Source organism: Vigna radiata, chromosome 8, assembly GCF_000741045.1.
Source record: "Vigna radiata var. radiata cultivar VC1973A chromosome 8, Vradiata_ver6, whole genome shotgun sequence".
NCBI classification, from domain to species: Eukaryota; Viridiplantae; Streptophyta; class Magnoliopsida; order Fabales; family Fabaceae; genus Vigna; species Vigna radiata.
This window is the reverse complement of record NC_028358.1, coordinates 14,008,118-14,028,275: the sequence shown is the minus strand read 5'-3', so window position 1 is coordinate 14,028,275 and position 20,158 is coordinate 14,008,118.

Below are 20,158 nucleotides of genomic sequence, written 5' to 3'. Positions count from 1 at the left end.
ATTTAGAATTCATATACACTAATTAATATGAATTGTCTTGTGCAGAAATTCAAGACTACTACACCAGTTCCTGAGAAGCCACTATTATTCATGAGGAACGCTACTGCGAAGTATATAGTTAGATTATACAATAGATCTTAGTTACTAGATTTAAACATTGCATTTGATTAGATTGTATTTTATGAGACTTTGTACTTTATTTGATGTTAAAATACATTTCAATATGTGTTTGTTCGGTTGAAAATGAATTTGAACGTGTATTTGATATGCTGGTCTGTTTTTGTGGTAGTGGATATCACAAAAACATATCTGCTATTTTAAAAAACTACAGGGGAATATGCCGCGGTTGTTACCACAACCGCGGTATATAGTGTTCGTTTTTTTTTATGGACCTTTGGCCACGGTTAGTGCAAGAACCGCAATCTATTCCTGGGTCTTTTACCGCGGTTCTAACCGCGGCATATACTGGAACAATTTTTTTTTTTTTAAAAAAGGGGGTTTAGGCAACGGTTCCTTATACAACTGTGGTATATTCCCCAACCTTTTTACCGCGGTTGTAATCGCGGCCTAAAGTCTCTGACTTACTACCGTGGCTGAATATGCCACGGTTCGTAAACCGCGACGTATAGTGAAAAATAACCGCGGTAAAAGCCCCTCGCTGCACTAGTGATAGTTTTCACTTTGACAATGTCATGCTCTTTTTGTTAAAATTATTTATTTAAATGCCATTTTATAAAAAAAAATTTAAACATTTTTAACTTCTTTAATAGTTTATGAACTAATTTATAGGATGTTAATAAAAAACATGGTAAAAAAATTATTTAAAAAAAGTAGTTTTCAAAACTATAAGAGAAATATATTCTAAAAATGACCTTTCAATTTTCCTTTTCTTATTTTGAAATATACTTTTAAAATTTCTATTTTTGTAGCATTTACTAGTGCAAAAACGTTGTTTAACATCACCCACAAGACATCGGTTAAAGGGTGGCTCGACGTATATTAATGGACGATGGCATTACTGTAAATAAGTTGGTAACCGAGACGTCGGTTTCTAGGGTAAACAACGTCTATAATATAGTAGACGTTTGTTCTTCCCTAACCAGACGTCCAAGGGCCTAATAGGTAAGTGAGAAGACACCCAATTGACGTCGCTTTTGAGGGGGGCAAACGTCTATCTGGCTGCAATTAATGCTCTTCACCTGATTCTCAGGCTCTTAGACGTCATGTAATAAATAACCAACGTCTATAATGTTATAGACGTCTATGCTCCCTTTACTTGACGTCAATGGGCCTAACAAGAAGGCGAGAAGACAATCACTTTTTGTCCTATAGACGTCTGGTTTCTAAGGGAGCGCCGTCTATGTAGCTTTAAATAATGCTACTCACCAAACTCGCAGGCACTTCAACGTCCAGTAGTAGGGGGACCGACGTCTAAAATGTTATAGACATCGGCACCCCAAGACAACCATCGCCTACTTCCCTGACCAGAATTGAAAAGTCATTCCGATCAGCGCCGTAGACTTCAGTGCCCCTTATGTCAGACGTCTAAGGTGCATGCAAAAGGCAGATTAAAAGTTATCTTGGACATCACATTAGTGAGATAACCGACGTCTAGCTGACTATAGACGTTGGTTTCTGTTTTAACCGACTCCTAAATTCATGTTAAATAAACCACAGACTCATAGTTACGCAAACATCATCGCCTTCCTCCTCTCCTTTTTCTCTCTTGTGGCATTGCATTCCAGGTGCATTTTTTTTTATTTAAACCGTTTAAACTTTGTTTCAGTCCGATTATATTAGTCTTTCATCGATTATCTTCTGATTCAACTGATTAAAATGTGTTTTCCTTGTGTTGTGTTTTAGTGCAGTTTTGTTCCTCTCTTGGGGTAACGTAGTACTACATTCTGCCTTTGCTAGCTGCCTCCCAGAAAAAGTGGCTTTTTTTGGATTTCTTATGGCGTTTCGACCCAAAAACAACCCTGGGTCGTTGCCTAGTTATCGTTTCACCGTAATTGTTTCCTCTTACGGTTAAAAATGGAACTAGGAAAGAAGCCAGGTTCAGTTTTGGGTTGAAATGTCATGAGAAATTCAAAAGACGCAAGCTTTTTTTTGGGGGAAACTAGCAAAGACAGAGTTTGCTACTAGGCTATCCAAAGACATGAACAAAACTGCACTAAAACACAATGACTATATTAGACATCGACTAATGCCTACATCGACGTCTATAGTGACCTTAGACGTCGGTTAGTGCCATAATCGAAGTCTATACAGTGCTATCAGACATTGGTTAGTGCCTATGCCGACGTTTATATAGTGCCCTTAGTCGTCGGTGTAGGCCTTAGCCGATGTCTATAGACGTCAGACATGGCACTAACTGACGTCTATATAGATGTCAGTTATATGGAAATTCAACGTCTCATTAACGTCACTAGTAATGACGTAGGTTGTAAAAAAGACGTTAAAAGCTCAAAATAACATACGTCTAATGCCCTTTCTGCACTAGTGATTCTGAAAAGTAGTTTTAAAAATGACTATTCTAATTTTCATATTTCAAAAATTACTTTTCCAGAAAAACAATATATATATATATATATATATATATATATTAAACATTGTTTTAGGTAACAAAATTTGTTTGCATGTATGTGTTGTTAATCACTTAAGATTACAGTTTATAAAGTGTGGATTTTTAAACACATATGAGACGTTGTATTTAAGAATGAAGAAACCATAGTAAAGAAATTGTTGGCTAAAAAAGAATAAAAATGTAGTTTGTTCCTTAGTTAGAAAATGAAAAGACAACATTTTCATGAATATTTATACCACAAGACATAAGTTGTGGATGTTTAGGTATAATTTTTGGATGTGGCATATAGTTAATAAATAAGCAATTGAAAAGTATATTATTAAACTATGAGTTAAACCTAATACCATTACTTTATTTAGAAATTAGAAAAAGAAAACTTTGTAAAGAGTTGAAAATGTGTTTGTAAAACTCCATGTCCTTCTCTTTCTTCTATCACCTTTCATAGCCCTTCGAAATTGGTGTCAAACTCCATTTCAAATTAAAAGATTTTCAACTTTTTTCATATACTCATCACTTTCTTTGACAACATTTATTCCATCACCTGCTCCAAAATTGTGTCCAGAACTACAACTTTCTTAATTTCTTTTTAGTATAATATGTTTATCACTCTGCATACTGAAAAGTGTTGGATCGCAACACTAGTGTAGAATTGGTTTTTAACGTCACACCTTAAACGTCAGTTAAGCGGGGTCTGACGTAAATTAATGACCGGTGGTACTTTAGTAAATAAGTTGCCAATATATACATCAGTTAAGAGGGGCCCCAACGTCTATCATATTATAGACCTCAGGACCCTCATAACCGATGTCTATAGGCCCTCATATACGTCAACTCCCCCGAATAGACGCCAAAACTAAACGAAAAATTTAATAAAAAATAATTTTTTATTCTATTTAGACGTTTGTTACGGGGGGAACCGACTTCTAAAGCCCTTTAGACGTTTAAACCCTAAACCCATAAATTTAAAAAGTCAATTTTTGACTTCATTTAGTTTGGTCCCGCCACTCCGACTTCTAAAACCCTTTAGACATCTGTTATTGGGGGAACCAACCTCTAAACCATTTAGCCGTCTGATTCTGTCATTCCGACTTCTAAAGCCCTTTAGACGTCTGTTATTGGGGGAAGCGACGTCTAAACCCTAAACCCAAATATTTAAAAAGTCACTTTTTGACTTCATTTAGACGTCTGTTATGGGGGGAATCGACTTCTAAAGCCCTTTAGACGTTTGTTATAGGGGAACCGACTTCTAAATGTCGACATTAAAACATCGTGATCGCGAGACAGCCATTACGCGCACTCATTGTTCATCATCTTCGTTGCATTTTCTCTCTACAGGTTACGCTTTTCAGGTTCGTTTTCTCACTTTTTCACTGTTTTAAATTAGTTTTACTCCGATTACATCACTCTTTGATGCATTATCTTTCATTTGAACTGATTAATTGCTGGTTACGCGCACTCATTGTTCATCATCTTTGTCGCGTTTTCTCTCTACGGGTTACGCTTTTCAAGTTCGTTTTCTCACTTTTGCACTGTTTTAAATTAGTTTTACTCTGATTACATCACTCTTTGATGCATTATCTTTCATTTGAACCGATTAAAATGTGTTTTCGTTGGGTTTTGGTGTAGTTATTCTCGTGTCCTTGGGCGGCGTTCTTTGGCGACGATTTCTTGCGTTTTGCACTCTCCAATTCCCTCCACTTCATTTTTATAACCATTCAATAAAAAAAATATACAATACATTCTCTTCAACTAAAATATAAAGTTGTAAACTCAAATCACCATCAGTCAGGAGCAACCTTAGAGACGTCTGACCTATATGGATCAGACGTCTATATAAACGTCTGACCTATATAGGTCTGACGTCTATATAGACGTCTGACCTATATAGGTCCGACGTCTATAGAGACATATGACCTAAAGGGTCCGACATCTCATTAACGTCACCCGTATAGACGTCGGACAGAGATCAAACATTAAAAGCCCAAAATAACAGACGTCTAAAGTCCTTTCTGCACTAGTGCCATCTTATAACCTATGAAAATCATACCGAAAACCATTATAAAATGACGAGATAAAATCAATACACATCCTCTATACAATTCACTACTACAATGTATAATAAAGTCAGAAACATGACATTGGAGTAATATATTGGATTTAATTTATTTTCCGTTCATATATGTGAATTTATGTTCATATATTATTCTATTTTTATATTTATATTCCGTTTTTATATAGCTTTAAAGAGCTATATATATATATATATATATATATATATATATATATATATATATATCAATTGTACTATCTCCTTAATATTGAACAAGATACACATTTTTCATCCTTTCTTTTCTTATAACATGGTATCAAAAGAAAATTCTTGATCACGTTCTTCCGCAACCAATTCTATTACTACCAAGATCTTCATCTTCTACCTCTTGTTCTTGGCTTTCCTACAATTTCTTCTCCTTTTATGGCATTCCCTCTATTACTCTCGCATCGTTATGTTTTATGTTTTGACTTTGTTTTCTAGGGTTTTCAATGAGAAACAATTGGGTGCTTTAATGACTCGTAGCCCTGGATTGATTTTTGAGGAATTTGGAGGAGTTTCCGGAGGTTCAGGTTGTGAAATTTTTTTTCAATTTGAGGTTGTGAAATTCAATGGCTTTTGCAGTTGTTTCTTCTTTTAATAATTCTCAAGCGCAGTCACATTCCTTAACTATGGGACTTTCTCAAGAGCAAATTCATGGTCTATTGGCACTTCTTCCTCAATCTAATCTTACAGTCATACATTCTACCGATCTAATGAGTTCTCATAATGTTTCCACTTCTTCTTAGGATCAAGGTAATATCTATTCCCAATGGATTCTAAACACAGGTGTTACTGATCATATATTCAGTTCTTTGTCTCATTTTATTTCTTATCATAAAATCTCACCAATTACAATTTCTCTATCCAACAAGAACTCTTTATTTGCTCATTTTTCTGGCACAGTTTCTCTTGGCCTACACCTTTACATAATTTCTTGTTTGTTCCTAATTTTTAAATCAATCTTATTTCGGTCACAAAGTTAACTAAATCTCTATCTTGTAAAATTACAATTTCTGGATTTTCATGTTAAATACATGAAAAGGCAACTCTACAGATGATTGGGAAAACTGAAGAAAGAGATGGCTTGTATGTCATGATAGTTCCTGCATCCACACCCCTTGGTTCACCAATTGCTATTACTCCTGAGAATTTTATTGCTTGTTCTACAATAAGACCTAACTCTATAGATATTTGACACTCTAGACTAGGGCATCCTTCTTCTTCTTGTTATACCAAATTACGCACCATGTAATCCACTTTACTTGATACAAAATATACTCATTGTGATACTTGTCACTATTCTAAGCAAAGAAAATTTCCTTTTCAATTAAGTACTACTGTTTCAAAAGTTCCTTTTGATTTAATTCATGTTGATATTGGGGGGCCTTATTGTACTTCTTTTGTTGATGGTTTCAAATATTTCTTAACTATAGTGGATGATATGTCTATATTCACATGGATTAAATTGATGGCAAGTAAGTCTAATACAAGATCACAACTTATAGGCTTTGTTTCTTATATCAAAACTCAATTTGGCATTGATGTAAAAGTTGTTAGGTCAGACAATGGTAATGAGTTTGCAATGACAGATTTTTATAGACAAAAGGGATCCAACATCAATTATCTTGTGTTGAAACACCTCAACAAAATGGAGTTGTTGAGAGAAAACATCAACACATTCTCAATGTTGCGAGATCTTTAATGTTTCAATCCCATTTGCCCATAATTTTCTAGTCTTTTGTTGTTCGTTATGTTGTGCAACTCATTAATATTTTACCTTCCAAAGCTTTGACATATTTTTCTCCATCTCAGCTGTTACACGATGTTAAGTCTGACATTACTTACAAGTTTTTGGCTCACTTTGCTATGCTTCAACTCTTCAAGCTCATAGAACTAAATTTCAGCCTCGTGCAAAAAAATGTGTTTTACTTGGTATTAAAAAGGAGTGAAAGGCTACCTTTTGTTAGATTTCAACTCAAGGGAAATTTTTCTATCAAGGAATGTAGTATTTTATGAAAACATATTTCCTTTTCTTACTAGTGAAAAGTACTCACCTATTGATACACAAAATTCAAATTCCTTGGATTTTATCACCAAAATCATTTCCTCTCCATCACCTCTTTTCTCAGAAGCTACTGATCAACCCTCTTTACCACCTACATCTCCTCCTTCTATTGTTATAGACCCTATTATTTTTTCTTCTCGACCTGTTTCTGTTGAACCTGCCACTGATACTCCACAAAGGAAATCAACCAGGCCAAAACATAAACCATCTTATCTACAGGACTATCATTGCAACATGTTATCTACTTCTTCCGCCACTCAGTCATCCACGGGTACCTTATATCCTATCTATATATATCTCTCATATGATGCATTATCATCTCTTCATAAATCATATGTCCTTAATCTTTCCCAAGTTAGTGAACCTAAAACCTATAACCAAGCCATCAAACATGATTGTTGGAGAAATGCCATGGATCAAGAAATTGCAGCTTTAGAAAATACTAAAACTTGGGTTTTGACTGATCTACCTTATGGAAAGCAACCTATCAGATGTAAATGGGTATACAAAATAAAGAGGCATGTTGATGGGAGTACTGAACGATACAAGGCAAGGTTAGTAGCCAAAGGCTACACATAACAACAAGGCTTAAATTACTTTGAGACTTTTTCACCTATTGTCAAACTCACAACAGTAAGATTGGTTCTGGCTTTAGCATCTTCAGAACATTGGTATTTACATCAACTAGATGTAAATAATGCTTTTCTACATGGTGATCTAGATGAAGAGGTATACATGTCTTTTCCTCTTGGCTACAAAACAGAAAAACTAGGGCAAGTTTACAAGTTGTTGAAGTCTTTATATGGACTCAAGCAAGCATCTAGACAATAGAATTACAAGTTGACAACTACTTTACTTTCTTTGGGCTACATACAATCAAAATCAGATTATTCACTTTTTGTCAAAAGTGATTATGCTCATATCACCATCTTACTTGTTTATGTAGATGATATAGTTTTGGCAGGTGATGACATCCAAGAAATCTAAACTGTGAAGGCTTTATTGAAGCAAAGTTCAAAATTAAAGACCTAAGCCAACTCAAGTATTTTCTGGGCTTAGAAATTGCAAGATCTCAACAGGGCATCAATTTGTCACAAAGGAAGATGCAAGATTGTTGGGATGTCAACATGTTTCTACTCCCATACAACCAGGCACAAAATTCTCCAAGACAGAAGGGAAACCCTATTTAGATGTGCAAGCCTATAGAAGACTTCTTCGCAGGTTATTATATCTAACCAACACAAGACCAGATTTATGTTTTGCAATTAGTACTCTTAGTCAATTTCTTTCCAATACTTTGGAAGATCACTATACAACAGCAATAACGATCTTGAGATATATTAAGAACAACTCAAGACAAGGATTATTCTTTCCCTCCAACACAGAACATACTCTCAAGGCTTTTAGTGATTTTGATTAGGCTGCTTGCCCTAACACTAGAAGGTCTATAACTGGTTTTAATGTGTTCTATTGTGCATCATTAATCAGCTGGAAATCCAAGAAGCAAGGTATTATATCTAGATCATCAACCGAATCAGAATACAGAGCCTTAGCTTCCACAACATGTGAAATTCAATGGCTTTTGTATTTGCTCCATGATTTGGAACAACATCTACCACAACCAGTTCCACTATTTTGTGACTATCGATCTACTATACAAATTGCACAGAATCCAGCCATGCATGAGAGGACAAAGCATATTGAAATTGATTGTCATCTCATAAGGGATAAAGTTCAAGTTGGTGTAATTAAGCTCCTGCCCATTTCTACTTCAACTAAACTTGCAGTCGTTCATACTAAAGCTTTACATCCCGTAAAATTTCAATATTTGTTGTTGAAGCTGAGCATTAAAGATATATATTTTGCAGCTTGAGGGGGGATATTGGATTTAATTTATTTTTCGTTCATATCTGTGCATTTATGTTCATATATTTATATTTTGTTTTTATATTTATATTCCATTTTTATATTGCTTTAAAGAGCTATATATATCAATTGTACTATCTCCTTATTATTGAATAAGGTACACATTTTTCATCCTTTCTTTTCTTATAACATAATACACTGGAAAATTCAACATATTTATCTCAACCGAAGTTTCTAAATTCAAGAACATACCTTAACTTATCAAGGTGCATACATGTCACATACTTTCTTCTCAACTCACAACAATCAATAGAGCCACTTTGACAAGTCATCAATTTATAGGAAGAAACATGGCTCATACATTCAAAGCTTAGTCCAAAATACAAACGAATAACACACACATAGGACCTAAAATCAACAATTATATGTTTTTCAAAAACTAAAAAACAAAAGTTAAAACAAACCCTACCTAAAATGTTTAGTATCACACCTTTTCATACCTTCCTTCTAACATAATCAACAAAATTTGTTGAAAAATACAAAATCAACAAACTAAAGAACATCACACCGACAGTCTAGATTATTTTTCTTTAGGTTTAATGTCTTGGTAGGTCCCAATTTAATCCAGAATCTCAAATAGGTCATTTTTTTTTGGCATCTCAATTGAGTCTTTTGTTTTTTTGTAAAATTGAAGCAATTAGAGGTCTGTCGTCAAATTGGACAAACGGTCATTTAAGTTTGGGTTACTTGGCATTAAAAGTGGATTCATTAATCTCACGTGGTATTAAAAACGAGTTTCTATTAAAAATTTGGTTTGCAATGTGGAATCAGATTTAGGGAAGGGCAAAGTGGGAAAAATGTAAAAATTTAAGTGCAGCCCCCTACAATTCAGAAATGCAAATGAGATTTGGGAAAAACAAATTGGGGCTCTGTATTATTAGGGTTTGTGTTTGTGTGAGAGAAAAGAATGCATTCTTTCTTCAATTCGAAGTGCGAGGGTTTCTGGGTGAAGAACAACGGGTTGGAATCGATGGATAACGAAATGCAAAAGTCTCATTCTTGTTGAAAATGTGTATTATGCGTGATGAGTTTTATTATCTGGGTTATGTCTGATTTGGATCAACGGCATGAATTGTGTTCAGGAATATTTTTTGACACCTATGGGGAGTACATCGACGATTTGAACTTTATGAATCAGATCACTTCCAACGATTCTTCCTCTAAACTTTAGTCTTCCCCCCAAACTCAATATCCTTAAAGAATATTATGCTAAATATCATGCAATTCCATATTTAAGGATTCATAATAGGAAGATTTCGTATGAAGAATATATAGATTATAATTTTCCAAAAGTGAATTGGTTTCAACAAATCTTGAATTTAAAAAACAATCTAAATTCATTATTTTCAAACTAACATAAATAACAAAATTTTTCCAAATAAACAAATGAAATCAAATTTCGCCTAAATGGCGGTACAATGAAATGTCTTTCAAAACAAAAATTTAGAAAACTAGTACAAAATAATAATCTAAAACATTTTATCACTTCCTTCACTACGAATTTGTCATCTCTAAATAGATTCATCCTTCAGAATCACTTATCTTCTAATAGCTTAGACAACCTTTTCTTTGCACGCCATGCATGATATTTTGTGCATTCCTTCTTCATGTGTTCAACTTTATTGCAAAAGAAACATTTACTAAACTGTTTTTGTTTCTTTTGTAATGGACCTTTAGAAGCATCACCATTAGGATTCTCAGTTTTCTTTCTTTTTCCTTTGTCATTAGAGGTACGGGTTAAATGAGCACTTTCAGTTTTTTCTTGCTTTAGTCTCTCATCTTCTTGAACACAATATGAAATGAGCTCATTAAGAGACCATTTTTGCTTTTGACAGTTATAAGAAATCTTAAATTGTCCAAATTGTATAGGAAGAGAGTTTAGGATAAAATGTACAAGTAAGTCTTCTTACAACTCATGTTTCAACGCCTTAAGTTTTGGAGCAATGTTTGACATTTCCATAATGTACTCTCTCACATTTTTGTTGCCTTGATACCTCATGGAAGCCAAGCTTTGAAGAAGCGCACTTGCTTCCTCCTTTTCACTTTTCACAAAGTGTTTTTCAATCTCAGCAAGGGAATCTTTAGCACTTGTAATTTCTTCAGATATAGTACCTCTATAGACCTCTGGAATGTCATGCTTAAGGACCATCAAACACATGCGATTTGAGCAATCTCTCACTTCTCATATTCTCTCCTCTCTTCAGAGGTACAAGACTCCTTAAGAGAAGGAGGTTTCTCAATCCTTAACGCAGGGTCGAGATCCATGCAGCCAAGAATTATCTCTATGTTGTCTTTCCAATCCTTAAAATTTGTACCGTTGAGGACCGGAACTGAATTTAAGTTGGCAGATATTGAAGCTATTGTAAATGTATTTTATACAAGAGAAAAAAAAGTATTAAGGTCACATCGTAAAATCAATAATTATATAAATATATTCAAATAATGGTTTATCCCATCTCAAGACACCCAATGCCCCATCAATATCAAGTCTTTGGACAGTAATATTAATTGTTATAGGTATCTTGGTGTAATGATCACATTGATGATAAGAACATGTCCAATAACAAACCTATATTTGGATTGATTTTATTATTGACATGTAAAACCTTATAATTATCACACTTTATCATCATTGGTGCGTATATAATCTGGCCAAATATTAATCTTCCTTTGGGTCGACCAATACTCACATGGATATGCATAAACACGAACATTTATAATTTTTCTATGCACTACTCCAGATAAAGAAGACCTACTTTGGTGATTTCTTAATTAACAATAGCTCATTTAAAAAATTATAAGCAAGAACAAAATTGAATTTTATTTATTCTTAATTGATTATTAATTTTACTTTTATTTATTCTTAGTTAATAATTTATTTTATTTTATTTAAAAAATAATTAAAAATAAATGCATAAAAGTCTAAAACAGATCTTTTTAGATCTTAATCCAAATCCAATGTCCCAAAATTGGATCTACACTCTACACCAGATTGGGCCTGGGTCACTACCCGCAAGTCATTGGTCTAGACACAAGTGTTAAGGTTGAACCTCGTCGTCAGCCATGAATGTTGTCACTACAAGAAATATTGGAATTACATACGGATTATTATATACGGATTTAGAGTCGTATGTAAATAAGGTATTATATACGGAAATTATGTACGGATCTTAGAAAAAAGTTTTATATACAGATATTATATACGGATTTTTATATACGGATTATCCGTATATAAATTTCGTATATAATATTGGCGCAGAGTGGCGGGAAAGTTATTCAAGGATAAAATCCGTATATACCCTATATTATCCGTATATAACTAGAACCCAATGTTAGCTGCAGATGTTATATACAGATGAGAAATAAGTTTTTTAAAAAAAGAATTTCTGATTAAGTGAAGCTTCAACAGTATTCACACTCGTTATGAACCTCTCTCGAGCTCGCACACTCGCAAACCACTCTCTCGAACCCTAACACTCACATAGCAATCGCAATTTCTCCCTCTCCCTCACAAAGCACTTGCGATTTCTGCTTCTCCCTCCCATGGCAGCCACACAGATCACTCACGAGTCCATTGATAATCGCCTTTCTACCATTTGTTCTTCGATTTCCACCGGTTAAACCTCCATTTGCGCCGTTTAAACACTTTTGTACCGATTAATCTTGCATTTGAACTTATTAATCGGTTCATATTGAGTTTCTCTCCATTTTTAAGGTTCCTTCGGTCCTGTTTAGGATGCAGGGCAAGGTCGAGCACGCTACATGAGATAAGTATTTCTTTCCTGGTTTCTATTCATTTGTCTTGAATTGATTCAAGTTTATTATTCTCTCTTTTGAGTTTTGCATATCAACCTGTTGAGCATTATTAATTTTACTTTTCCTTTGATGTCTTGATCTGTTGTAAGCTGCGTTTTGTTTTCGTTCATTGCTGTCTTGAGTTCTATTTTGTGATTTTGCTCATAAACTGTTTGTTTAAATGTCTAAGAGAGCTAATCTGAAAATGCTCAAGCCTAGCATTCACATTCCTCTTTTCCTTTTTCTTATTCTCTTTTTTCATTTCTTCTTCCTCACCTAGAAGCCATCAAATCCTAGGAATCTATTGTGCAATGGGACGTAAGAGGAAGCAATTATGTTCGGAGAGAAACGGAATTCACAGAGTTAAGAAGGGAATGAGTGGGAGAAGAAGTGGAAATCACAGAAAGGAAAGGAAAAAAGAGTCTCAGTAGCTAACGGAAATAGGAAAGGAAAACAAAGGCCAAGGTATGGGGGAGTTAAATTGCTTTTGATCTTATATCCTGTTGTTCTATGAATTGTAATGGTGTCTTTGGATTCTGGAATTTATATAATATAGTTGATAATAACTGAAATAAGTGTATGAATGTATTTATTCTGCAAAATAGATGTGTATGTGTAACCTATTATCTTTTTTTTTTCCATTTCAATTCATTTGACTTTAATTGTTGTATGCCTATGATGGTGTTAAATATACTCCGAGCTCCACTTCTATTATATAAACTTTTCGATCTGAGGCACTAGCTTTATCTTCTTCGATGATTCGTACAGTAAAGTGTTTTAATAGTTTTGCTACACTACTTGTGCAGCTAAAAATTTTGTCGTTTTACACTTTTCTTTTATTTTTTACACTACTTGCTACATTATTCGTACAGACTGTAAATCTTTTAGTAATACGCAGATGATGAAAAAATAGATAGGGACATCAACACTCCAAAGGAGAATGTTGAGTTCGTCTAATGGGAATCTCTCTGATGCGTTTGTTTGTTTATTTTGTAACTTTTTTTAAGGAAGTATTTGCACGGGTTGTTTCAAGTTCCATTATACGATTTGCAAGTGATGATAACTTAGATAGGGACATCAGTACTTATGCTAAGGATGGTGATTTGTCTTTGGGAATTTATCTGATGCATAATCAATTTTCATGGTACAGACTCAGATTGTTTACCAAGTTAACCTTTGATCATCCAATGTGTTCTAAGAGCAATATTTATCACTTTTATTAACTAATCAGGAATTTTATACAATAATTTAATTTGGTATAACCCCCATCTTGGGGTAGCGTGCTCTAAATGCTGTGTTGGTAAGTGAATGTGTGATATTGATAATTGATACTTCTAGTATTGATTTGGCCAATGATGTATCATTTTGCAGGTATTATCAGATGTGTTTATGATGATATCTTAATTGTCACTACCTTTGAGGCCATCTTGTTGTTTGGTTGTTAAGTCATTTTGTTTAACACCCTGTGTTTTGATAAGAATTAGTTATGTTTTAACTATTGATTCTTTCTCTGCGGTGGGTTTATTTGGTTGGTTTTTCCGTGTTGATTTGGGTTTATTTGTTTTATTACTTCCTATTTAATTATTTTCGCTTAGAAGTTAAATCATTCTGATGAAGGCAGCTGTATACAATTTTCTTTGACTTTTACCAACTGCCTTGGAATTGTTTCATTGGATTTTTGAGCTGTAGCTGTTGAATGATCTCTAACACTGGTGTCCGTGTCAAATGTGCATTTTGCTCATGTATTAAGATTATTTGTTATATAAAGTCACTGTTGTTTCCATCAAAATAAGAGCTTCTTGGCCTCTAAATTTTAATCTATTGGCTATATTTTACAAGCCTGGTGATTGCCTCTAAGAACGGAGATTTGAAGATGCTTTTGTCGAAGTTTGATCAAAATTCGGGCTTCAAGAGCATCTTAAGAAATAAAATGTTTATATTGGTGTTAATGATAATAAAATTCTGGCACACGTTGGCTGGTATGGCTTTGTAGTATGATAATAAAAATTTAATATTCATATTTTTTTAATCTGTCAACTTTTGGCATGTTAGGTAATTATGTGCTTTAATTCCGTTGAATTTGTATTCAAAACCATTTGGTTTCATTACCTAGCTTAGCCTAATTTGTGAAAACTAGACAATAGATTTTTTTGGTCGGACATCTTAATGTTTAGTTATATGCTTTGTAACATGTTTTTAAATAAACTAATATAAACCTGCAAGGAAGTGTCTTAGCCTATCGATTGTCCTTTCTCATGATGATTTCTTACTTATGATTTCCACGTCCATATACTATTGCATTTACATAAAATTAAGGTGTATTGTATGAAATGTTTTAAATTTTGTTTTTTCCTCTAATTGCAACCATTATCTTGGTGAAAAGGCCAACTATAATATCATCTGATAATGATTTAATCAAATTGATCAGATAAACTCTCTTAATTGCTGCCCTAAGCCACATTTACAATGCTATATCAGTGTATAAGTGGTATGATGTGTCTAATGGTCAGTCTGTGGTTTAAGGTCAAAAATTAGAGAATGGGTATGACAATGGGGAATGCTTGTAACAAGCAAGTGTTCATAAAACAATACATTTATTGACATAAGCAGTTTTATACTCTGTGAGTTAACAAACCTTAGTACCATCTTTGAATCTAAGAAATGTATCCTTGAATTCTATTGGATCAAATTTTGTTCTACAAACTTGTTCTATTGGATCAAACTTCGTACACTAGCATCCTGAGGTTGACTTTTAGCCTCTTGCAAACCCCTGTCTACCAGATCAAAGCATAGTTTTGGTAAGAAAGTGTAACCATAAACACTTGGATATCTTGATTTGATTTGAGGTTTTAAAAAGTCTTATTTTCTGACAATTATATATTATGTGCTGTAGGAGACCAGCTCTGGTTATTCTTGCTGCTGTTATGCTCTTTTTTGCATTTGTTGGATTCTATACACTTCTTTTATCCTGTTTTACACTTGTTTCTTCTGTCTCTATGATAAAGATTTTTTGTCGTCTCATTGGTTGGATTCTTGTTGCTGGCACATTTATACTGTGTGGTATATTTCTCTTTCTTCACAAGTAAGTCCTTTTTGTCCTGTAGAATTTATATTGAAGTTTTTAGTTTTCACCTTTGCGGTTACTATGTTAACTTGCCTATTATGAGTCACTCACTCATTTGATGAAGTCCATTTTCTGTTATAATCACTTGTGTTGCACATGTATAACAAAAACCTATTTTATTGCATATTTGCACCAGTGTGTTTGAAGATACATGTTATTTTTCTAATTATATATTCTTATAACTAATATTATCTGCACATTTAAAGTTATTGTAATTAATTTATTAATTTGATTAATTATAGATGAAATGTTATTATATTATTTGTTAGCTCTAAAAATATAAATAATGTGAAGATATGCTTGATTGGTAATTAATTTTAAATCTAAAATTATACTTCTAACAACTTATTGATGGTGTAGATTATTACCACAATAAGGGTGTTTATCATAGAGATTTAAAGGTTTGTGTTAAAGGGGTTCTAGAATTATGTCTCTATATTTATCATGATTTTTGCTAATTAGTATTGTTTTTTGGCTGGAGCCTGAAAATCTTTTACTTGATTTAGAAAGAAATATTAAAATTTCATATTTTGATTTAAGTGCATTTCTAGAACAGGTGAGTAATTATATACGGATTTTTCGTATATAAATTATATAGTGATGTTACATACGGATTATCCGTATGTAACTTATATACGGATTATCCGTATGTAACTTTACCTACACCCTTATTATATACGGATTTTTTGTCGTATGTAATCCGTATATAACACTATATTATATACGGATTTTGGAGGTTATATACGGATTTTGGCCGTATGTAATAACGATTTTTTTTGTAGTGTGTCAGCCATGAACGCCATAAGTCGTGACCATCTCGACACTGTCGCATGACGAACCAACGACAATATAGTTTATGAGATTTTTTCAAGAGAACAAAGGTTTATAAGCTCAGGTATAGAAGGTCAGACCAGTAAGAGATCATCAAGTATTCTGACAATTTTGTAGGATGTCAAGATAGTTTAAGATCCACTTCAGGTTAAATTTTCATGCTAGCTGGTGGTGTGGGTTCTTGGTCCAGTACCAAGCAAACCCTTATGGCTTTATTCACTATGACTGCAGAACTTGTAGCATCTTATAAGGCATCAAATCATGGTATATGGCTGGTTTTTGTCATAAGGCTGCATATTATGAAAGGAATTGAAAGACCACCATGATAGAGAGAAGAACTCGAAGGCCACTCCTTCTTTTCTCGCGATTGCGCATCCCACAGAACCACTGCAACGTGTTTTCTTCAGATCTGCTCATCGTCGCGACATGGAATCATGGAGCGTACCTCTGATCGCAAAACAGCGACGCAGAACTGCTCCCTGCATCTTGCTTCTTACAGAGAGAAGGCAATTGTGCTCCTTCTTCCATGACGAGCGCAACAACCTAAACCAAAACAATCATTGCGAAACCTCCTCCACTTGTAGAAAACCAGAACCAAAACAACACCATAAATTGTTGCGAAAGTTGCAACCCAAGGAAGATAAACAACAACACAAGGAGTAACACGAACCAAAGATAGGATTTTTGAAACCCACACAAGAAAACAAGCAGAAGTTGAATGCAAGGGGAAGAAGCATGACCTCAATTGCATGACATAGAAAATAAACAGAGAAGAAGACCATGGTGGTAGCACACCAGATTGCCAAACAATAAAGAGGATGAAAACTAATTGGGGAATTTTCCCTAATTTAAGGTTCATTAACATTAGGGATTCGGATTTGGGATTTTTCCCCTTCTGATTCTAATTTTAATTAGGGTTCCAAATTTATAAATTAGGAAATTTTATTGTCATAATCCAAAACATTCAAATATATCATTCATTAAGAATTTAATGCAGGTTATAAACCCTTGAATGAAAAACTGCCAAAATGTATAATCATAATTTCTCATAAGATTGGAAAGATAAAAGATCAAAAGTTTCTCCAATTAATCATTAACATGCTCTGATACCAATTGTTAGAAATATTATGATTGACAGATAAACAATTAATGAGGAGAAATCTTTTTATCAAAGTAGTTCCCAATACCCCTTATAACAATAAAGTGGAAGTGTACCTATAGGATTAGACATTGGGAAACAATGCATAAGTAACCTGAGTTGGTCTCTGATCTCTTACTGGTCTGACCTTCTATACGTGAGCTTATAAACATTTGTTCTCTTGAAAAAATCTCATAACTTTATTAGCTGACTGAATAAAGTTTAGAGGAAGAATCGTTGGAAGTGATCTGATTCATAAAGATCAAAATCTCTAGTAATTTTAGAACCTCTATAAGAACAAACTCAAGATCCTTAAAAACATGTGCTTTACGAGGAGTATAAATCTATGCAAGATAATAAAGTTTGAGAACTTGTATCGTTACCAGAAGGTATGAACCCCATTGGAAATAAGTGAATACTTAAGACGAAAAGGGGTTCTAATGGTAATATGGAAAGGTATAAAGTTTGTCTTGTGACGAAGGACTATACTCAAAAGGAGAGGATTTGTATGTTGATGACATCCATAAAGCTTTTATTGTGAAGAATAATAAATCAGGGGATACTTTAGTTGCTAAGGGAGAAAAATTAAGTTTCAATCAATGCCCAAAAGGAAATATAGAAATTCAAGAAATGCAAAAGATTTCCTAGTATATATGCATCCAATTATAGCATACATAGTTAGGGGTTTTAGGAAGATATTTAAGCAATTCATGAATGGATCTTCGGAAAGCAGCCAATAAAGTTATGAGATTTTCTCAAGAGAAAAAAGGTTTATAAGCTCACATATAGAAGGTCAGACCAGTAAGAGATCAGAGACCAACTTAGGTTACTTATTCATTGTTTCCCAATGTCTAATCCTACAGGTACGTTTCTGCTTTACTGTTATAAGGGGTATTGGGAACTACTTTGATTAAAGGGTTTATTGCTCATTAATTGTTTATCTGTCAATCATAATATTTCTAACAAAGATAAGATAGAAACAAAAAACTTGATATAGCCAGATGCATCTAATATCTTCATGAAACATACTTCGTTTAGCATATGTGTTTGATAAACATAAAAAATGAGGGATTGTTAATGAAGAAAATTGTGTAAACTCTTTTCAAGTTTCAGTAATTTAAACTAGTGAAAGAGCTACTACCTTGGTTCCACAAATAACCGAGGCAGTAAGAACACTACTAACTCGGTTTATTTGTTGGTCAACTAAATATCCAACAACTATCTCACAAAGTAATATATAAAGCAGAATAATCCAAGAGAAAAGTTGTTGGAAAATGTAGAAGAGAGAAAAGGTGAAAGAATGAGTAAATGAAGAAATATATTTAAGAATGATCTACTTTACTTCAACTTAGTGCATATATAATCTAATGATCTTTAAATCAAAATACATAATGAAGACATGAGAAGCTAAAGAAGAAACAAAAAGAAACGAGAGATGAGAAAGAAAGAAAGAGAGCACACACACCAAAGAGATCATAACATTTCAACTCTTATCTATCTCAACTCATACATCGTCTGATGATCTTCAACTTAGAAGGACATGATGAAAGGATGTTTGAGCAATATAAGGTAATATGAAGAAAAAGCTATCATCACTTTCCGCTATCTACTACATTTTTAAACTTGCAGTGTCTTAAGCTTCTAAAATAAAGAAAAAATTAGAAGTCGAAGAAGGAAGAAGAAAAGAAGAAAGGAGCAAGCATCAGAAAAATGGCTACATCATTATGTCTATAGAATACATCATTTGATATCCTCCAAGCTCAAAGGAATAGCCTCACTAGTTATCAAACTACGCCTTAATATCTATATCCTCTCTAGGAGAGTAACTTAAGTCTATAACTATACAAGTGTCAAATTGTATTTGTAAACATATCCTCTCATTAAGAGTTAAACATTTGTACCTTTTAGTGTATCCCACAGTGGATCTATTATATGTTCTAAAGAGAACTAAAACACTTGCAACCATGAATAGGTGATACTCAACTAGGCAGCATATCCAGAGGATACCAGAATTGTCTAGGGGTGCTACGAGTGACTATAATACTCAACAAGGAATGGGTAAACTCGATCTATAGTTGTCTAAGGATAAATCCTGGAGAGGTTAAACTCGGACTAGACGTGTTGTCTAGGAGTGCCAGGAGTGGCTAGAATACTCAACCAAGAGTGGGTTATACTCGGAACCAGGGTGGATTAAGAATACTTGAACTAGTCATGTGTACTAGGGGACCAAGAGTGGTGGGTTATACTTGGAACCAGGAGTGGTGTAAGAATACTCAACCAGAAGTGGGTTAAACTTGTGTAATCTTGATAAAATTAATGGAATCCCTTAAGAGTTCTTAAAGGAGAACTGGATGTAGTTCAAGTTTGAGTGAACAAGCATAAACATTGTGTCTTATTGTTTTCTTCTTTTAAAAACAATTGTTCCATTTTTTTTATGTCATCTTTTGAAAGAATGTTTATTTATTTACTCAGCGTCTACACATATTATATCACAATTTACCTTCATCACAAGTCATTAGACGTTGCATTCTTGTGTACTTCACATCAAATTACAAAGAAAAATGAACCATTAAAATATAAGTTAAAACTTGATTATTATT